General features: G+C 34.4%; 1 long non-coding RNA gene across 1 annotated transcript; it reads right to left on the bottom strand.

Moving 5' to 3' along the window:
- Positions 1-3878: 3878 nt before the first annotated feature.
- On the bottom strand, positions 3879-17689 carry LOC120346709 (uncharacterized). The gene is made up of 3 exons (XR_005570023.2): positions 17505-17689; positions 6290-6354; positions 3879-6032 (listed from the first exon to the last, which is right to left on the bottom strand). It is a non-coding gene; the product is annotated as an uncharacterized LOC120346709 (long non-coding RNA).
- Positions 17690-18090: the final 401 nt, after the last annotated feature.

Genomic DNA, 18090 nt, shown 5'->3' with positions numbered 1-18090 from the left:
ACCAATTTAATTTTAACTTTTTTCTCTTCGGCGGGGGTTATGTGACAGTATTCTAATAAGCAATTTTCGATTCTCAATTGTTTCGGTTAGATAATAAGATATATATACAATTCGACGATTTAGCTTTAATTTTGTTAGGCTTCAATAAAGTATGCTCGATAACCAGATATTTTTGATCTCCCAGCCTACTGTTTTCGAAGCTAGGCCCTTGGATCCTCTATGGGGCCAAGGACAGGTTCTTTGGGGGCCACGAATAATGCCTTCACTAAGTACATTTGCAGTGATGACATTACTTCAAAGTAAATGGAGTGTAAAATTTTGACATTCTTTGACCGTAATGATTTTATTCCTTTGTTTTTGTTCACCTTTGAATATGAAACTTGATGAATACCGATGGAAACGCCTCAAGGGCAAAACTGAATCTTTTGATAGAAGACAAGGGGGAATCATGAAAGCAGTAAGCGTTCAAACAGCAAAGTTCCTAAATATGCCATATGTATTTATACATGAACTTACCCTAAAAAAAACTTAAAAAAAAATTGAATTAATTTGAATTGTTTATGCCATGTAAATGTCATATGATGTCATGTGATATGTACGTCTTATCGTAGTATTCGGCATTACGGTTTATATCACTCCGTCTTGCGTTTCCCTATTTTGTATAACCTTCCGTTTGGAGAAGCGTAAGGGAATATTCAAATCAAAAGTCAAGTTTCGAGTCATTATAATATGCAAATTGGAAACCGAGTATTGGTTGTCATTGCATTTTGCTATTACAGTTGGCTGACTATTATATAACTATTATCATTATGAACAATTTTAAGCTTCTAAAAAACGACTCAGGTTTATTATTGATACGAAGTTTTTTGTTCGTCTTTTGCAACAAATAATTCTATGTGCGAGCTTTCACTAGGTAAAGATCTACATTGAATGGCAAAATATAGCCATACGCAAAATATACACCATGCAGATGTACACGAATATACAACATTATTATGTCACATCATTTTATTTTAAGGCCGTAGGTGAAAAATCATCAACATGTTCACATGTACTTTCTACGGCGATTACGTAGTATATTACTCTATTTTGCATTTCCCTGATTTGTATCAACATCCGTTTTGAGACGCGTAATGGAATATTCAATTCAAAAAAGTCAAGTTTCTAGTTTCATGGTCTTTATAAAAATACTGACATATACCTATTATCATTATGAAGAATTTCAAACTTCAAAAAATGAAATCGTGTTTTTTGATTAATTCCAAATTTTTTCTACGCCTTTGGCCCCAAAACTTCTCAGTATTCAAGCATTATGATGTCACATCATTTTCTTCTAAGGCTGTAGGTGAATCAAAAACTTTCAACATGTTCACATGTACACACTTTACACATGTACTTTCTACGACGATTACGTAGTATATTACTCTATTGTGCGTTTCTTCAATTTGCATAAGCTTCCGTTTCGAAACTCGTAACATAATATTCAAATTAAAAATCGAGTTTTGAGTTTAATTGTCTTTATATATAATTCTGTTTCGAATGTTTTACTGCAATATTTTTCCCACCAGGTAACTGTTTATGTCACGTTTTAATCTCATTATATGACGTCATTAGCTATATACGTCATCGCGCGAAGCAGCATATTCAAATATCCGGTGCAACAAAACATCCTACCATAATATTTCTAAATTTCCCCTTGAACGCTCATTATAATATTCAAATTAAAAATCGACTATCGGTTGTCATTGTATTTTTTAATTACATTTTGGTCGCCATAAAGTTTTATCAATCCTAAGCTTCTAGGAGGGAAATCAGGTTATTGGACACGTTTAGTGGACAAAACGATCGTTTTGTTGTTATGTTGTTCTTGTTGTTGTTGTTCTTGTTGTTCTTTGACACTTTTTGGACACCTAGTGGAAATATTAAAAAAACGCTTTTCTCTTTGATTACTGGACCAATTGCTTTGAAATTTTTAGTGGTTGAAGATGAAATTTTTCTTCAGAAGACTATTACTTTTATTTGTTTCAAATATTTGTACTGTACTGCGAACAAACGTGTCCATATATTTGGGCGTAGCTGTCTTGTTTTTTAATAAAACAATGTTTTTATACGCCACAAACAATACTCTGTGCACGATTTCACTAGGTAAAAAGCTAATATAGTCTGTTCCACATTGTCTTCCCAACTTATCGCACCTGCTAAATATTATCATTTAATAGTTTAGTATAGATTAATTTGCCATACGCAAAGTATACTCCAGTCAGGTGTACGCGATTATACATGCATACAAGAATTATTATGTCATATCATTTTCTTCTAGGTCCGTAGGTGCAAGAAGAAAACGTTTCATTTTACTCCTGTACTCATGACGATTCAAGCAGACAATTTTTTTTTATTGTGTGACAAGGTCGCATAGGAATGATAGGAAATGTCGGAATTCTTCCCATTCGGCCTTTGCTTTCCACGTTATTGCATCCTCACGGGTGTGGTAGCGGGGCTTGGTATATTTTACCCTGCAAATCCGATGAGTTTAATGTTCTCTGAATAAGAAACAACTGTTAAGTACTTGTTAAAATTGTAATTTTCCAAGTCTGGCATTGCTTACCCGATTTTAATACAACTCATCTCGCCCTGAAAAATATTTTGTTGTCATAAGCAAAGTATGCATCAGTCAGAGGTACACGATTGTACATTCAAAAGTATTCTCTTCAAAGCTTAGGCAGGGTACAGAAGATATGTTGCCCTACCCTGTATTGCCAATGAAAAGTTTATTGAATGAAATAAAGTATACTAAAAATTAGCCCGCCACATGCAAAATATGCATCAGTCAGAGACACACGATTATATGTTCAAAAGTGTTCCCTTTCAGGGCTTTAGCTTAGATAAATAGAACTCGAGAGTTTTTTTGCCCTACCCTGTAATATCAATACATCGTTTATTAAATTAAATGATGCTTACAAATATGGATTGTCATATATGCATACCATACCATATGCAAAGTATGCATCAGTCAGGATCACACGATTATATGTTCAAAAGTATTCTCTTCTCGGGCTTTAGCGTAAAAACTTTCAATTTTACACATGTATTCATGACGATTTCAAGCAGATGATTTCTTCCGGTGTGGCAAGGTCGCAGAAGATGATTAATGAAATAAAGCATACATCTTGTTATTTGTCGTCAATATCCGGCGTGTAAACTTAGCCAAAATAACAAATCTTCAATTTCGAATAACATAAATGTGCCGAGTCTAGTCGACATGATGGATGTGCGTCATGGCGTCTGTATAAATGTTGATAATATAGCATTGATATCATTCGTGCGTTATTCGACACCATGGCGTATATATAGTAAAATAAATAGAATTAAATGGAAATGTATGACCTTGCTTAAGTTTCCAAGCTTAAGCTTAGTTTGGGCTAGGCTTATTGAAAAAGAAAATTTGCTTAAAGAAAGGCCACATGCAAGCACTTAGAAGTAAAAATAGGGTGAAAAATATGGGTTACAGGCAGTGGTGGGATTCAAATTTTTTGTCAGCCGGTTCCATCACACAAACGTCATATTTTTTCAGGCGGTTCTGTTACAAAAACTCAGTTTTTTTAAGAATGCCAACCGGTTCGCTGATCCCATAAAATTCCGTGAGACGGTTCTATAGAACCGGTGCGAACCGGTTGAATCCCACTACTGGTTATAGGTAATCATTAAGATGCCAAAAAGCAACGGAAACTATACATATATATAGAGAGAAATATGTAACAAGATTGATAATGTAAAGTGGAAGAGTTGAAACGGAAATCAAATTTTCGTCAGATATAAGTTGAAACGTGTTCAATGTCATTTTGAAATCGAAATGCATTAATAATAATAATTAAAAAATATTTACACATTCTCAAATCAGGTTATATCTTTGTTATATTTACTAATTTAGTGAAAAAGTCAATCAAATCGTTGCTAAAATAATTCCGAACGACATTAAAACGGAAAAATAATATTGACGTAGAAACGATGACTAACTGAAAGTGTAATAGTTTCAATTTCTCACATTTACATAATATTTCTTTTTGATGAATAAACGCAGCATAAGCTTGCAAAATTTAAAACTAATTAAAATCGAACTTTAGCATAATTTGTGATATTCGTTTCTCCCTAAAATCGTGACCCGTGTTAACGCAACGTTTAAACGTAACTAATTAAGTGAAATTAATTTTGCTTCGCCAAACAAATGTCAAACCTAATGTATTGCGACACTTACGCACGTGCAAAGTTCCCTTTAATTTACAGGAAACGAATGATTTTGCTAGAAATTTGCGAAAAAATACCCCTAAAATAAAATAAACGAGAAAAGAGTTTTTATGTACAAAAAGTACCTGTGAATAAAATTGTGTTTTTCTCTAAATTTATCCCGCATGGTAAACGGAAAACCGATATGACAGATTAATAGTTATATATACCATGCTTTTGTTAAAAATTCGCAAAACAATTTCTCCTAAAATGAAATAAACGAGAAATGAGTTTTTATGCACAAAAAGTACCTATGAAGAAATTTTTTTTGTTCTATTGTTTCTGGGAAAATAGAATCTGATAAAAAGAATTGTAAATAAAAAAAATTGTACTGAATGTTATACCTAAACACCTCTTTAGGACCCGGGTAATTTAAAATGAAAAAATTTAAAGCTGTTTAGTTGCTACTTCCATTTTCAATTACTGTAAATGTGAATCTAATTAGGCATTAATTTTCAACAACAACAACAAGCACCTAAATACTTCAACAACAACAATATTTTTACAAAACGACCAAACATATTATTGCCAACAAAGCGTTATGAAAACCATAAAATTAGTTTCAAATGATAGAAAGTATACCGAATGTCATATGAAATGTTAAAATAGTTGTACCCAGTGTCATAGGACGTAGAATCATTTTTAAACAGCTAGAACCTATATACGTCAACAACAACAATTTTGCAACAGACCCATCAAACATTTTGTGTTCAATATTAGCAAATTGGTAAAAGTATCGAAATTGTATACAAATCATACAGCGTTTTTCTCAGAAACAACAAACTCAATTTTGCGAATTCTTCTATTTAAACCATTCTTCTTACTTTGAACTTTACGTTTATTGCAAAGCACATTTCTCCATTGAAACATTAAACATTTTCACGCAAATGCGTTCAATCAATTAGCTATATTTACGCACATGACCTGAGCAATGCCTACCAAATTTGGCTGAAACGTTTTGCGTTTTAATTAAACTATGATAACATGTCAGCTTGATTTGTTAGGTTCCAAATACATGCCAACAGCTTTACCAAAGTGGGAATAAATTGATTTGGCTAGGCCGAACCTAAAAGATATTAAACGCATTGCTCGCACGCAACATTGATTAAATGGCTACCTGCAATGTCTACTAAATTTGGATTTCGGTTTTAACTAGGATGACATGTCAGCTTGAAATCTTGAGTTCAAAATACATGCCAACAGCTTTACCAAGGTTGTAATAAATTGATTTGGCTATGCCAAACTTGAAAGATTTTAAGCGCCTTGCTCATGCAACATCGATTGAACATTGATTAAAGGACAATACCTGCAATGCCTAAATTTGGCAAAAATGTTTCGCGTTTTAAACTATGATAAAACATGTCACCTTGAAAGCTTAGGTTCAGTATCCATGCCAACAATTTCACCATGGTTCACTAATAAATTGATTTGCCTAGGCCAAACTGGAAAGATGGGAAGCGCATTCTTCACGCTTGGCATATGTACAATAACCCAGTTAACAGAAGTGTACACCGATTAAAATCTCGGGTTTCAATTCCATATTCATAACTTCCACTAGAATATGATGAATTGAATATAGGCAATTCCGAATCTGAATGATTCGAATTTTTTCCCAATAATGCAGATCGTTGCCCAGCAGTGGCCATTTGTAAAAAGCACTGTTCAGCTGAATGCACATAAAACGCATTCTCACGGAAACTGCTCATTGTCGCGAGTTTAGTTGTAAGTTTTCTTGCTAAGTCTGTAGAGATCTAGAAAGAAACAAGGGAGCAATGCTCAAATATATGGTAGAATTGTGGAAAAACGAATTTGCTAAGAAGATCGGTGAACAAGCAAAATAAAGACATTTGAAAAAGTTGTCATAAAAATGTTCCTTTCTAGGGCAACGAAAATTCTTTCCGATTCGGATCTTTTCAAAATCGTGTAGCTCTTCTTCTGCTTATGCAAAGCATTATTCATGGAGAAGTGCATATGCAACGTCATATAATGACACTAAATACACAATTACCGGTAATTTCTTCCTTCAATCATTCCAAAGTAATGTAGATCTTTGTCTACAGCAGTGGCCTTGTTCTGAAAGATAGGCGAATAAAAAAGTCAAAATATTGTAATTGAAAGATTAATGCAATTTGATAAAAAATTGATTTTACTTTATATAGACGCGAAGAAGAATTTAGAATGATTAATAGTGCAATTAGTCAGAAAAGAGTCGTGTTTAACAAACGATTCGCGATTTATCATTGATAAGAAAACTTAAGCTGTTCATCTTATACGTCTAATAAAACAAAGGCAATTTCATCAAAATCATGATCGTTTTGTCCATAAAAAGCTTACGTATTGCATTGATTAAATCTGCATATCCAACGTGTTCTTACAGTCCTGTTACAATTTAAAGTTTGGTACGAAGTAAGTTCTCAATATATATTAATCAGGTTTGCTTGCACGTTTTTGCAAGGCTTTGATGTTTGTTCACGGTTTTACAGTATGTTTCATTTTATTCGGTGTTTATTATTGAGTGTTTTACTTCACTTAATACACTTGTAAGGGCCAACTGACTATATACCGTGTCAACAAATTCTCTTTACTGTTATGTTCTGCTACGTTGTGTACTTCTATTATATCTGGCTACTTCTGATAGCACTGACAGATTGATTTAAGATTCAGTATGTTGTATTGCAAAAACTTGTATTTGTTATTTAAAACATTACACACAGATAATACTGAATACAGAAGCACACACGAAGCTAGCTGAACATCGAAAATTAATGGTCAACTCTAGGATGACCTTTGACCCTAACTGATAGTTGCCATACATTACATTTACAATGTTGCAATGATGCGAAGCATAATTTTGAATGATTAATATGCAGATAGTCAGAAAAGAGTCGTTTTAATCAAAGATTTTGAATCTGTCAATAATGAGAAATTCAAGCAATCAATCTCATTTCAATCTTCAGACAAATTTTGATGTTTTCTGACATTTTTCTTGATACACTTTTCAAACTATCCATCGTCATTAATACAATTTTATTTTGATCTCCCCGATATATTTGGTGTTTTACAACTTTTGTTCTTTCTGCCAATACATTGTATTATGTTACGCAAATACAGGTTATTAATTTCTCTTTCATTCATTTCAATATTGTATTAAATATAAACAACACTAAAACAAAGTTACGGAAGATCGGGAAAACAAGAAAATTACTGCTTTGTTGTAATTTTCCTTTCATCGTGAATTCGAAGAGGAACACATTTAAAAATAGTTGGAGAGTTTATTAGTTCAATGATATCAAATGTACGTCAATTTTGTTTAAACGATATACTCAAAAAGCAGTCGGACACCAAAGTAGACAAATCTACTTATTCGCCTATTTAAAGCAGGTGTGTGTGCAACCTTTAAACACAGGAGGGCGAGATAAAAATAACTGGGTGCAACCGCTGGTCGCACATTAACATAAGCTATCTAGTAGTCGCAGGCACAAAAATTTTGGGTATTGATCTTGTGACATGCGATCTTGTGACATAGCTGCTGGGGCGGACCTTCATAAGTATGCGCACCAAGATGGCTCACAACCTGAACATAGTATGTGTGTGTACCGGTTAGGATTCAGGTTGTGCGACATCTTGGTGCGCATACGTCTGGAGCACCGTTGGGGCATTGCAAGGTCATAGGCATATGTTATAATTAGTCTCGGGTATAGGCTTTGCAGCGTAAAGGAATTGAAATTACTCGCACGTACCAAATTTAACTAAATAAAAAACTCACTTCGCGTGCCGCACACCATTCAAAATTGACACTTCTCCGCGGGCCGCACGATTTTTCCTTGAGGGCCGTATTTGGCCCGCGGGCCGCAGGTTGCACAGCCCTGCTCTAAAGCATTAAGCTTTGACTTTTTTAATACTTGAAGCTTGTATTGTTAGAATCAATTAAAACTTTAAAAGACAGTACATATCGAGTAAGGGTAATCAGTGATTAACAAATGATGGGGCGCGCCCACAAGGGGAGACAATTTTTTGAGGGGACGTGAAGCTGATTAAAAATAAAAATAAATCTTATATTTGATCTTGCCCGCCTTATTTTGGATATTTACATTTCAAAACTTTTCATTTATTCCATTTTTTACATTTCATTCACGTATTTTCAACGTGTTTTTCGAATAAAACATATTTTTGCCTTACTATCTGTTATTTGTAGCTTATTGTTAGCTAGTTATTTTTGATGTTGGGCGCGAGACTTGACAAATTCTGAAAAGAAGGCGCGGCTTAAAAAGTTTGAGAACCACTGGTTTATAACCTGCAATGAAATGTAGTAGCATTCAATTTCTCAAACTCTCAACCACTCTGCCATCGCGCTTACAAGAGTCACTAACGTTTTGGTATTGAAATGTTACGCTAATACGAATATCCTTAATAAAGTGCAGAATCATGATAATTAATCAATTACATTGCAAAAATTTTAATTTGTTGCCCAAAAGTGACGTATATCATCTTATTGTAAAATTGGAATCGTTGCAAAATCTGTTTTCTGTTTGTTTGAAAATTTAGACGTTTTGCCAAAATTGTATGTTTCATTAAATTTCAGGCAAAGAGATAATACTCGTCAATATGTGTTTCTTTTAATTATAATTTTTTGCCAAATTTTTGCACAATTTACAACAAGTAATACTTCCACGAAAAAAATCCTTCATACGCTATGAGTCGGGTCATGACCTGTTTTATACATTTGATTAATTTGGCGAGCATGTATGTTATAAATTACTTGTCATCGATTAATAAAGTAATGACGCAAAACCGGAATAAAAGTCAATTAAATATTGCAATACGCGATACAGAAAATTTATCAAATAGGTCAGACAATAACTTAAATGAAAACGACATCGAATAATACAGGATGTTCATAAGTCCAGAAAATTGCCAACCGTAAGTTAATGAATGTTCCAGAAGCTAAAATTTTTGGCATTTGAATGTTTTATTAGTACAAATTAGGCTCGCTATCATAAAAGTTACAATAAATAAACAAGCGTTGCATATGGACCATGGAAATATTGATGACTTTTCATGCAACATTGCCTACACTTTTTATTACGCCCTTGGTGCGGTTATAGGTATGAAAGTTGAGCCAAAATAAAAACAATGTCAAGCCATGCGCCAGGAGCCTATAGCCAATAATTTTTAAAATCTGAAAATTGTACATGCGTCTGAAATTTATAATTGTCACGTAAGACCGTATCAGCTAGCACAGGGCTGGGCAATTATTTTTGCTATCGGGCCACATTGAATATTCAAAATGCAGTGACGGGCCAGACTAAGTAAAGCCAATTGTGCGTTATTAATGCATTTCATTACACATTTAAATAAAACTAAGTACTGTTGTACTCCATTATTTTTATTTAAAGCACAGTTATTAAAACTAGTTTAAATCATAAATATCGCGATTTCGAGACAATACATAGGTTCACAGTTAAAGTATATTTTATATGTAAATAAAAAAGAAAGTTTTCAAATCTAGAAACCTGCTAGCGGGCCGGATGAAACGTTGCCGCGGGCCGCAACTTGCCCAGGCCTGAGCTAGCGGGTACGTAGGTTTTCAAGAGTCTCGAAGTCTAAAAAGCGTTTCAAGCTATGGGTGGAGTGTTCCGTCCATCGACGCCCATCCTGGCAACACCCCCGCCAGACGCTCAAACAACCAATCATGCTCACAGAGGAATTTCGTTGTCAATTAAATATTGCGATATTAAAACAAAATCACCAAATTATGTCAGACAATAAAATGAATTGGCTAGGATAATACAGGGTGCTCATAAAGTCAAATATGTTTTTATTGGCAAAGGAAATTTATTGATACTGTATATGGTTTGTTGGCACCTGCAGGTGTATTGAATAAATAAACTAAAAAACGTTTATATTATGTTGAAAAATAAACGATGATTGATTGATTGATAACCCTAATTGATAGTAACCAACGACAAAGCTATGTCCAAATAGTAACAAAGGAAAAAAGGAAATTGACTATAGATGTAGACTATCAAAACATATCACGTCGTTGATCACGTGAGCACCAGCATCAAACAAGTGGAAAATTCAACATAATACCTGACAAAAAAGACTGATCTCTGAGCAGAATTACGGGCGACCCTTGAAATGATAAAATTCACGGAAACGATATAGATTTATGGCCAAGTGACATGAAGCGCAAATATGCCAATAAACACGCTCCGTGTAGTGTAGGTGTAGCAGTTCAAGCCAGTACAAACAGAAAACAGTCACGAGGTAGCGAACTAAAGTTCTTATTAAAGCTAAATTTAGATATGTCACGCATTACGCAATTTTGACGTCGTACAGAAATCAGGCTTCTTCAGACACTCTTTATCAAGGTATCACAAGATAGCTAAATTGGCTTTTACAGCGGCGACATGAATAATTAACGACCAGTAATTAAATTCAGTATAATCAAGGAAAAGCCACAACGTAGCGATTACGCAAAGCAAAATTCTACTACGCATTACGCAAGTTTTGCTTGAAAATCGCTCAAAAACTTTTGCGTGATTATACCTTGCACCGAAGAAAATTGAAATTTTGGTTGACTTGCGAATACAAATGCCAAGCGAAAGCTTTGCATACAAAATGTTGAGTCTAATTTGAAAATCAAATAAACATCTGCGCGAATGTATTTTTGTAAAACGAAAATCTGAAACCCGTATCAATTAGTATCAGGATAATTACTAATTTGTTATTTAAAAACGTGCAGGGGACGTTTTTCTCAAATCTCAATATCCCAGTTTCGACCAAGTTATTTCACAGTGTGTATTTATTTTGCTGAGCATAAATTGTTTGAACCTAATGGGATTTGAAATATACCAATAAAAATAACACCAAAAAATATGAAGCTTCCGAAGTGTGTGCACCAAGATGGCGCACAACCTGAACATAGTATGTGTACTGGGTCGGGATTCAGGTTGTGCGCCATCTTGGTGCACATACTTCAAGAGCGCCAAAAATATTACTGTAATGACAAACAGGGGGACATGAGAACTAAAAGCCTCCGGAAGGTGGCCGCGAGCCATAAAAGGTTGGAAACCACTAAATAAGCCATCATGTCCGCTTAGTTGAGCTAAACTGAATGTCACGCATTACGCAACCTCTTCTCAACTATTTCACGTGAGCGATAGGTAATCTTTCTATTTTAACTGCGCGGTAATTCAGCCCCGCCCACCGTCTAGACTTGCTAATTATATTAGGTAATTGGAACGAAGTCGTAATTTTACCAAGTTTTTTTTTATAATTTTTAGCAAGAATTTCCCTGAAATTGATAGAAAAAAGAACGCAAATGATTGCCCCCACATTTTTGAGTCTGTATAGATTTTAGAACAATTTTTTCGAAAAATTTGATAGTACTTAAAAATATCAGGACGCGAATAGTGACTCCCTATATGTGGTGGCGTGACCAACTCTAAAATAGGGCTATTGAAAAACAGTCATACGTACGAAAAATTCTACTACTCTTTTCAATCGATTCAAGCGTCTTGCTGCACACTAACACAAAGCTATTTCTGTACCGTTTTGTCTGACCAAGATCACACTTCCTCAGACATACATAGTTCAACTATAACAAGAAATCAGTTCATGCAATTTAAACAATCAGTGTGGAACAATGGGAGTTACGCATGTTAAATAATCGGCGACCTCTTGATTAATTAACAGCGGGAGACTGAAATGAAGGTCGTTGATGAGATCTTTCTGTTTTATGTTTAACAATTAAAGTCCAAATTCAACAATGGTGTTTTGTGTTTCCCAGTACTAGATGCACTATCCACGCCTTTGTTACGAACAAGGCCCTGTACACGATAAAGATATGTGTGATGCTGCAGATCGGAGTCGTTCAGTTAGGCTTTGATAAACCAATGAATTGCAACGCTCTAAACACCAGCAGATTATCGCACACACGAAATCTTTGTAAATGGCACATTTTTCAAGGGCTGTTATCGCCTACTTCCGTTAGATAATTCAATGGCAACGGGGTTTAGAGCAAGCCCCTTCAGACGGGGGCCCCCGAGACCCGCAGTGAGTCGCGAAAGGGCTCGATGGGTGTCGCGGTAAAATTTTTTTCGACACTGGGTTATGTTGAAACAAAATATTGATCAAATTTGGAACCAGTACTGAGACTTTGGTAAAATCTGAACGTACAACCGTTCATATGTTCTTATTCTAAGTCGCGTTCCAATGAAGTGACCGGCGCGTTTATTGAGAAAAGCATTCGCGCAAACCATCAATTCTATATTAAACCTCGATTCTTATGCTGACTTCAACAATTCGACGGATTTTTCTATATTTATTTTAAGCTCTCTGAGAAGAGAGCGTGATGGCTCTGTTTAACGCGTCGGACTTGACAATGTTGTCAGCACAGTTCAAAAAATAGCAGTTTCTTATCAATTTTGATTACAGGTAACTCTAATCAGGCGAAATGTTACTGAATTAATCTTGTGACAGCGTGTACTTTCGAACCAATCCATATAGCCATTGCATTTCTTGTTACAGTAACCTTGCGAACAGTGCATACGGATCAACTAACACAAAGCTAGAAAAAAATAAGGGAGCAGTAGTTAGAAAAAAGCTATTCTAAGCAGAATTGCTATATATAGCCTAATGTCGTTCACCTGACTAGTATGCGGTTAATAACGCCTACTAATGTATATACTAAATTAAAATATCTGAACTTCGAGTCAGTCTGGCTTGTTTAAAATAAGAGCAGTCTCGTTTGTAAATTTATTTCAAAATTTTTTTATTTATTTAGCGTCAAAAAATGCTTTTCTCGAAACCCGATTTTCTTATCATTGGAGAGTATTTGAGAAATGAGTTCTAGGTGTGCCTTCCTAGGCCTGTGCAAAGAGAATTTGTAAGACGTTCAATTTTTATTTTATATAACAATTTGTAACAAATAATTTTCAAAGCCCGCACCAGTCACTGTTCACAACAATAGCAAAAAACATTGACAACAATGGGCATCAACGCAGAAAAAATCGCCGATTTATCAGAGAACACTAAAAGACATAAAACATGCACAAACCACTGTTTACAACCTATTGCGGCAACTGACACATACGGACCCGAATTAGAAAGTAAACAAAGGGGAAGGACTCGCAGTTCAGTACACAATACAACACCCCAATTTTCAAAGCGTTAGACATAACTGTGACCAACAAAACACCGCAGTTTGTCAAACATAAAAAATAGCGCGATCTAAGCTAAAATCAGAGTAGCGTCTGTTCCAAGGCTCTTTAAACGGTGGGCACCGACAGTTCGAAATAAATAACGGTTCTCAAGCTGTGGCTCCAGAATATTTCACTGTAAAAAAATATTTATAAAAAGTACTGCCATTCAAGGTGGATCTTTATAACGAAAAAAATTGGCAAATAAGAAAAGTTTTTATTTCGCTGGGATATTTGAAAACTACGTGTTGACAAAAAACCCTGTTATGTAGTAGCTTTCATAGGTTTTTACCAAAGCTGTTTTATTTAGGACTCGCTTTAATTGACGATTGAGGAAAAATGCCAACCAACAATAACGACTGCGACCTTGGTCGACAGTTTTTAAATAACCACTGATACGTAAAGAGCTACTATTTGAAATATAAAGATTATTCTCATGCTACTTATCGTTGCGAATAAACTACCATTTATGGTGGCAAAATAAAAATGAGCTACTGATGTATAAAAAGATATCAATACTTGTGCACAAAAAATAGAATCGTAAGACATATGAAAACATAGAATTTCATATTTTTGGCCAGGGAAATATTAAACACACAGTCAAGTTTAACTTGTAATGTATGTCTGAGGAAGTCCGGTCCTAAGTAAGATGAAGCGTTCAAAAATATATCTGCGTTTAAAGTATGCAGCAACCGTCTTGCATCAATTGGAATTTTCATGAAATGTGTTGCTAAAAAAAGCACAGCAAGAGCTCAGACCTCGACAATAATACCTCGAGAATAACTATCGATTTCATCGTATTAGATAAATTAAACTGCGACATTGGTCGACAGCGTCAAATAAAAACCACTGATATGTAAAGAGCTACTAATTTTTGATTTGTTTACTTGAACTCAGATATTTACAAAGTATGCTACCATTTGTGGTGGATTTGATAATAAAAATCGGCGAGTCACGTATTTAATACTCATTGGCAATTCAAGCATTCCACGTTATTCAATTGCAATCTACAATTTATGATGTGTAGAAATATAAAATCTACTATTTATCTGCAACAAATTTGCAAATTTTGTGCTCGTTCGATTTCATGTTTATTAAAAACTGCAACCAACTGCTGCATTTGTGCGCGATACATTAGCGTGGGAGCTATCATGCACGGTTCTCTATAAATAAATAAATACGTGCAAATATAGACACTCGCTTCAAGGTAAGAGTTATCTCTAAATTCCCCAAATTAATAGGACAAAGTAATTTTAAAGCAATTATAAATATATTATATAAATGGCGGCTCACGTTAAAATTTAAATTTATAAAAAAAATGTAGCTATTTATATATAAATATGTTTTTAAATATTTATAAATGATTTATTTGAAAGTTTTAAAATGGTAATAGGTAAAATGTTATATTTAGCAATTAGGAATATAATAGGGTTGGCGATTCAATCTCACATTCATTCAAAACTTTATGAAAAATGCAGCTATTTATATAATTGAAAATTGTCCAAATTCTACTTCGCCGACTTTAATTTCTAAAATAAAACCCTCGTGGACGATGTGTTTATTTATTTAGGTATTCATAAAAAGTTACTTCGAAAAGTCGTTTATGGTTGAGGTTCGGGGTCATTTTTGAATAAACTTAGGTAAAAAAACACGTGCAATAACCTTTATTAGAAAATGTAGTTTTCAGAGGCATATCCTAAAAATGTTGTCGTTAAAAGGCATCCAAGTAAGGTAATAATTAAAACATTATATTTAGCAATTAGTAATATGATAGAGTTGGCGACTTCATTCTCACATTCATTCTAAATTTTATGAAAAATGCAGCTATTTATATATTTATAAATTGTCCAAAATCTACCTCGACGACTTCAATTTCTGAAATTTAGAACTCCGTAGACGATGTGTTTATTTATGTAGGTATTCAATAAAAGTTACTTCAAAGAGTCGTCCCATTTATAGCTTAAGTTTGGGGCCTTGTTTTGATTAAAGTTCCACAAAATCCCCGTATGCAAACACATTTATTAGAAAAGGCCGTATTTAAAGTTAATTTTAAATATTATTTATTCTATTTCTATTTTGAGTGTTGAAGGTATTCATGCGTAGACGTCCCAGTGTCCCACGGAGTGAACCTATGGGTCGTTTTGTTCTGGTTAGATTTTTTTTTCTTATCGGACACGAAAAAGTTGGTGGCCCAAGTCCAATCTGAGCTGATTGTCCGTAAAAAAAGGAAGCGTATAAATTAAGAGTTTACCGCTTAATATTCCACTTTTACCTTTCAATTTTTAATCATAATAAAAACATTTCACTCTTACTTGACTTTTAATTTATTCATTTTCATGTATAACAACCTATATAACTTGGTAATACCAGATTTAATTTTATTATCAGAAATTCGCCCCAAACAGCACGTTGTAGGGGGAATCGGATAAAAAAAAAGGCTGATCTTTTACATTCGAGTTTGTTGCATAGATTGAATAATGAATTTATTATTACAAACATTTCTTACTTGACTTTTATAATATATTTATTCTCATGTATAACCACATTTATCAGCTGTTTAATTCCCTAAATTATCTTTGAAGTTAGATATAAGGGGCATCATTATTAGAAATTCGCCCTGGGCAGAAATAGTTTCGAAGTTGGCAAATGAAGCAATATACTGAAAAATGTTGGGAAATTTATTTGGCTTAAATTTACATGAACACAATAAGTTTTGTGGGAGCCATTTATCCAAGACAGATGACTCACAGCCGTTACGTGTCAATCAAGACAGTTCGTTTAATTTGAACGATTACCTCGACCAATAAAAACATACAAACACCTTGATAAGACAAACCACACTGGCCACAAAGGAGTTTCTTCAAAATACAGCGGGACACACCCGGTTGTGGTCAAGTGACGATATGTCTAGCGATGTTACATACAACTATACACCCAGTAATGTGGTAAAACTATCATAAAATGATGGGCAAATGTAGTCAAAAAGTACCTGATCGTTAATAGACGTTTTTAATGGCATAGCTTGTGTCTAGTATAATTAACTGATGGTTTAATTGAATTACCGAAAACCAGACTATCGGAATTACTGGAACGGAATAATCTGAATAGACCCCAGAGTGGAATATATGGTTGAATGGGTGCTCCCGAAGTATGCGAACCAAGATGGCGGACATCGGAACGTAACATGGGTAACAGGTTAGGGTTAGGCGATAATTTCTCTCCAATTTTCCTTATTTTAGTCCTATTATCAGTTCGAAGACTAGCCAAGAGCCTCCCGTAGTATTTAGACCTAAAATTATGGCCTAACCCTAACCTATACACATATTACATTCCGATGTCCGCCATCTTGGTTCGCATACTTCGGGAGCCCCGTTAAATGTATGTAGCCGAAACGAAATAACACGAATAATATATCGCGCCCCTCTAAAATTACTGGCTTCTTACGCATCATTAAATTATTTACAAATTTAAAAAAATAAAAGTTTTCTTGTGTATAGTTAGTTCAATCTTTCAATGTTTGGGAAATCACAGCGAGGTGGTAATGTGAAACGTATAGTAACTCTATGCCAAGGCGCAAGTACCTTGAAGCTCTTACCAATTTTTTAAACTCATCTATACTAAATCAGAACATAATATTGAGCGGGTAAGACTCAAAAACACTGTAGTTTCTTGTTCATAGCTTTGTTCAGAGTAAAAGTACAAGACTCACAGAAAAAGACATGAGGTTAATAAAAATTTGCGTTACGTTTCCATCGGTAATTCGCGACAATGCTAGCGAGTAATATGTCCCAAACTATCTTGTTCAGTGCCTTGTTCAGAGTAGAGTGAAGTAAAAAAAACACGAACTCATAAAAAAGAATAAAATGAATAAAATTGCGCGCAGCAGATTCCTCGATAATTCAAGACGATGTTGGCAAGAAATTTGTCTCGAATAAGCTGAGTTTATAGTCTTGTTCGGGGGAAAAGAAAAAAATCTTTATAACAAGATATAAGATGTGTAGTACGCGTTATACATACCTCGATTAATCAACACAAAACACGTAAAATTGAGCGTGGATTATATAGAATACATCACATTGGACGTAACACAATCCAAAGCAGCAATGCCAGAATCCAGAACAATAATCCATTTACTCTTCCGACTATTTTCTGGTGTGATAATCCAGTTTACCTACTTCCTGGGTAGTATGTACTCCCGATATGTCGCCTGTAAGTGTCTTTGAGAGTTCAGCCAACTCGCGACAATACTTGCATGATAGTAAATAGTCTATTTACGTTCCGCTAATTAGCGTGATAATCAATTTTTTATCGTTTCCTGATTATTTTAGCAGTACAAACATCAATTGCGGTAATGCGGCATAAACAATAAAGTGGACTTGTATATAACACTAAAAATTTGCATCATAGGCAACTTAGAATAACTAACGCAAAATTAACAGAAGTTAAGATGAAATTCTACTTAAAAATTTAAACGACTGACACATTTTAAGAGTATTGAATTACGGTGAAATTCTATTTAAACATTTCACCACTGACTCTTTTTAACAGTTACTTTTTTAAGATTGCCATGACGAAAAATGTTATCCTAATTTTGCGTCACTTT

Source organism: Styela clava, chromosome 8 (genome assembly GCF_964204865.1).
Source record: "Styela clava chromosome 8, kaStyClav1.hap1.2, whole genome shotgun sequence".
In the NCBI taxonomy this organism is placed as follows: domain Eukaryota; kingdom Metazoa; phylum Chordata; class Ascidiacea; order Stolidobranchia; family Styelidae; genus Styela; species Styela clava.
Note: the sequence above shows the minus strand (reverse complement) of the source record. Positions and strands in the feature narration are given on the sequence as shown.